Source organism: Arachis ipaensis, chromosome B05 (assembly GCF_000816755.2).
Source record: "Arachis ipaensis cultivar K30076 chromosome B05, Araip1.1, whole genome shotgun sequence".
Lineage (NCBI taxonomy): Eukaryota > Viridiplantae > Streptophyta > Magnoliopsida > Fabales > Fabaceae > Arachis > Arachis ipaensis.
In genome coordinates this window covers 123,620,559-123,625,263 of record NC_029789.2, presented here as the reverse complement: position 1 = coordinate 123,625,263, position 4,705 = coordinate 123,620,559, and positions in this window count along the sequence as shown.

Here is a 4,705-nt window from a genome sequence, read left to right as displayed (position 1 = left end):
ATATATATATCCGATGATATTTTTCTTGAGATTGTATTTTCTTTAACCTTTACATTGGAACCTAACGTTTTCTAATCATACGTAATTAACATCATGAAGAGTCTAACGTCCATGATTGATTTTTCCCATATGTTAAACAAAAATGTGTATCAACATTATTGATTCATGGCAGAAATAATCCAAAGTGCCATTATATATGTTGATTAAGATTGACGAAGTGTATCGTTGCTCTCTTATTTATCCATCACAAAAGGATATATAAAAATTAACAACAAAGCGAGAGCTATACACTTCCTCTTCCTTACATGTTAATGCAATAATATACTATTAACAATTTACTTAATTAGGAAGTCTATGAAGAAATATGTTCACTAATTATCTTACTACATGTAGCCTTGTAATAAAGGGAAAGATTGAATAAGATAGTTATTCATAAAATTGAGAAATCGGTCAAAATAAATAATTTAAAGCTTCTATGGAAAGTGCGGATGAAATCTAGAAGTGGAAGAGATGAGAAATTTTTTTGCAGTGTGACAGTTGTAGATGACACTCTTGATAGATGTAGAATTGTTAATTTTTCTTTTTCTTCTACCACACTCGAGATGGAGTGATCCAAAGAAGAAGAAATTATTTTTGCTTTTTCTGTTTTTGTCAAAGGAGAAGAAGAGAATGAGAAAAGGAAAAAAGAGAAAGAAGAAAAAGAATTAAAAAAAATGATGTTGTCTTTGTGAAATGTTATTGTCCCAATTAAAAATTTTGATGAAACGGTTATTTGTTATAATCCAATAATTAAGTGACACTCTGAATTTTATCGTTAGAAAATCATGACAAATTTGATAAAAAAAAAAATAATTATCTAATAAAAATAATGATTAAAAGATAAATTGTTATTTTTTAATAGTAAAAGAGCGATTGTCCTTTGATGAAATGGAAATGGAATTTTACCCTTACATATGTCAATATTATTGTGCAATCTAATGGAATGTGAAATTCATAAGTATTGTTTTTGAGGTGAGCACAAATTCGATATATTGCTAGCCGAGATGAATTAGGGTTTTTTATTGATTTAAAATAAAAAAAAAATTAACCAATATGGCTACATATATATTCTTTATAATAAACACTATTTTAACACCAATAGTTTTTTAACAGTCATACACGAGTTTTTTTGTTAATTCTGCAGAAACGTTCCAATTCCTCACGAAGAGTAGAAGAAATCAAGAAGAAAAGATACAAATCTCCATCAAAAATCACCAGAAAAAACGAAGAAACATTATTCAAGGTACTGTTTTACTATTTTTCTAGATTTTTCTTCTAGATTATCTCTGCCATGTGCCTTATCCTTAACCAGCAAAACATTAAAAGATTTCAAGAAGAAATATACTGTCTCCCCCTGTTTTGGGTGTATTTCTTAAATCCTTTGGGTGTATTTCTATAACCGTTTGGGTGTATTTATGTAATCGTTTGGGTGTATTTCTGAAGTTTCATTATCTTCAAAACGATTTCAAAACTTGATTTCAGAAACCATAAAAATCGGAAAAAAAAAACAAAGCAAAGAGAGAACGCATGAAGGAGATCCAACAAATTTGGTAAGAAACTCGAAAAAAGAAACGAAATCTTTTGAAAAATGGAAGTTATATATTTGCGCGTTAATTGATTTGAATTGAATATTTGAACTAAATTATTTAAATAATATATAAATTATTTAGACTTTAGACACTTATAGATCAGAGACATTTTCGTAATAATAATCAATTAAAATAATGTCATCAGTTTGAACATTTAGAATTCGTAAAAATTCAGATCATCCTCTTATTAAATAAGTTTCATCATTCTCTATTTATATAATACGACAAGGTATAGAATAGGCACACCAAAAAAAGATTGACCTTTATTTCTATCAATAGCATTGCATTGGCGCACCAGAATGATGATAATTTTTGAAAAAAAACACAATATGTTATAAAAATTAAATATTTTGATTATAAAAAATATAAAAGAAGAAAATTTAAACATATTATCAATTTTTGAAATTGCATCTCTACTTTGAAAATTTGATGACACACGTAAAAAATATGGAGGGAATAAAACTTGAATTTGTTCTATAAAATTTCTTGCAAGCAATTGCTCAATCAAAAATCAAGCTCTTCCTAAGAAAACTAACTTTATTCACATTCTGTTGGATTGGTTATAATATATGAGTAGATCCAACTATTTTTCAATAAAATAGAATTTATTACTTATTTGTTGAACTCTTACATCCATATAATCGAATTAGTGAATATATTATGAGGTAATATTTGACGGATGTGCGTGGTGCATTGTAAATGATTGCGAACAAAGGACAATCACACTGTAAGGTTATATGAAAAAAATAAACTTGAGTAAGAACAATAATCAAATTATCAAAAGAATAATAGAATAGGCACATCAATAAAATATCGTAAAAATTGTAACCTGTACCTTAAAAGAATCAATTTCAATGAAAAAACGAAGAATACATTTTTATTATTATATTAAATAGTAAAAAAATAACAAATTAAAAAAATTAAACAAAATAATTTGACTCTACTTAGATTCGTGAACCTTATATGTGACACTATATATAACTTTTAGTAGATCAATTTATGTGTTATTAATACACATGCATAGTAAAACTATTATCGTCAATATATAAGGAAAAGTCTAGAGGGCAGCAATTTTATTAAATTCTGGCCAGCATGTAACCAGCGAAAGAAAAATGAGTAATCTCTAGTCATTGGATGAAATCTCACACCATTAAAATCATAATTGATGGTTACTTGATGGCTACAAATCACAAAAATTGCTGGCTTCCTAGCACTCTTCTAATATAAATACTAATTATGTATGATTGACAATTATATTATAATTGTTGACAATTAGAATAATTGATAATTAAAATGATTGACAATTAATATAATTATTCATTAAACACAACGTTTGGACCATTAAATGGTCTCATAACAAAACATGTTTTTTAAGTTTTTTAATAACTCCTAAATAGTCTTTTTTTAATTTTAATTACAAATTAATCCCATATATTTTATTTAATTATAAAAATTATTTTTTATTTTATAAATTATTATTTTATTATTCATCTATCATGTTTATTAACAATAAAAAACAAAAACAATAACGAATTAGATCTTTCATTGATCTTAATAAACCTCTTGGACATTCCAATCGATTAAAAGTTTATATTTGATCCGCGACATTCGTGATGAACCATAAAATCGTGTTTTCTTGAAAACCAATCGATTAGATTACAGTTTATCACAAAACAATCGATTGAAAATTGTAAGGTAACATGGTTTTCGCATAAATCAATCGATTGGTTATATTACCCAATCGATTGAACGATGAATAAAATATGGATTTTTTATAATTCAATCGATTGTTTATATTTTCCAATCGATTAAATGCTCTAAAACAACCTGAGATCTTACCAAAATAATCGATTGCTTTTGTTACTCAATCGATTGCTTTTGACAAAACAATAAGAATTATTATTACGATGCACTTCACATGCGTCATGTCACAAACCCAAACACCAATTAATCCACGCAACACATGCACTTTCTTACCCACTTTTTACTTAGCTATTCCTTCCAACAATTGTTGTAGTTCTGAACTTCTTCTTAGTATGCTTGATAAAATCTGAAAAGTTGTCTTTCTGATCATCTTTATTGTTAGCACGGTTCTTGACAACTGAAACACCATTATTAGCCACGTCAGCCGAAGTGTGGCTAGTTTCCTCGCTACGGTGTCCAACCGTCGCCATGCTCCTCAATTTATTCTTACCACGTTTAATGAAACTGTTGAAAGCGTCATCGTTCGAGAGTGGTTTCTTACCATGTTGCTCTGAGTGCACCACGCATAAAATCCATATTGTTTTGCCAAAAGCAATCGATTGAGTAACAAAAGTAATCGATTGTTTTGATGAGACCTCAAGTTGTTTTGAAGCATTCAATGGATTGGGTAATATGACCAATCGATTGATTTATGCGAAAACCATGTTGCCTTGCAATTTTCAATTGATTGTTTTGTGATAAACTGTAATCCAATCGATTGATTTTCAAGGAAACACGATTTTATAGTTCATCACGAACGTCATAGATTAAATATAAACTTTTGATCGATTGGAATGCCCAAGAGGTTTATTACGATCAATGGAAGATCTAATTCGTTATTGTTTTTGTTTTTGATTGTTAATAAACATGATAGATGAATAATAAAATAATAATTTATAAAATAAAAAATAATTTTTATAATTAAATAAAATATATGAGATTAATTTGTAATTAAAATTAAAAAAAAGATTATTTAGCAGTTATTAAAAAAACTTAAAAAATATATTTTGTTATGGGACCATTTAATAGTCCAAACGTTCTAGGACTATCGAATCCTAAGTCTTAAAACTTTATGGAATTTATAAAATTATTTTTTCAGAGGATCTTTAAAAAATATCGGCAGTACTATATAAAAAATTTATTTGAAAGTTAAATTCAATTAAGTTAGTCTAATAATATATTGACAAATAAAAACTAGTTTAAAAAGAACAAAAAACACATTAAAAAATTATTTAATTAAATTTGATTATAAAAATAATTTATTTATCTAATTCTTTTTAAAAATTATAACAAAATTTTGAATAAATAAATTATTTTTATACTCTAAAATTTTC